Genomic DNA, 358 nt, shown 5'->3' with positions numbered 1-358 from the left:
TGAAGATAAATAGATCTAGGAGTACGAACATTCAGAAAAAGGAAAAGAAAGAAGGTATAACCAAGGAAAAACTAGGAAATAAAAGGAATACTGAGAAAGATGAAAAGAAACAGAAGTACAAAAAAAAGGGAAAGGAAATGATAATGCAGAATCAAGAGATAATAGTAAATGAGAATATTTCTTGCATGAAGCAAAGCATATGCAATTCGTGGGAGTTTTCACCTACATTCAGCAGGTGAATTTACTCTTCTGTAAAGAACACCAATTTAAAAAGTTTTATTTGTAAAATCCAAAATTAGCAAATATTTTGAAGAAATTCAACATATTCTACGTTCAACATACACATGTATTGAAAGCA

At 29.9% G+C, this 358-nt stretch overlaps 1 protein-coding gene across 1 annotated transcript in view; it reads right to left on the bottom strand.

Annotated features, from left to right (window-relative positions):
• The window catches only part of LOC119587119 (nuclear distribution protein nudE homolog 1-like), a gene marked incomplete in the record, with an annotated part of 132,241 nt that overhangs the window by 12,929 nt on the left and 118,954 nt on the right, over nt 1–358 (bottom strand).

Source organism: Penaeus monodon, chromosome 22, assembly GCF_015228065.2.
Source record: "Penaeus monodon isolate SGIC_2016 chromosome 22, NSTDA_Pmon_1, whole genome shotgun sequence".
NCBI lineage: Eukaryota > Metazoa > Arthropoda > Malacostraca > Decapoda > Penaeidae > Penaeus > Penaeus monodon.
This window is presented reverse-complemented; position numbering and strand designations above follow the sequence as displayed.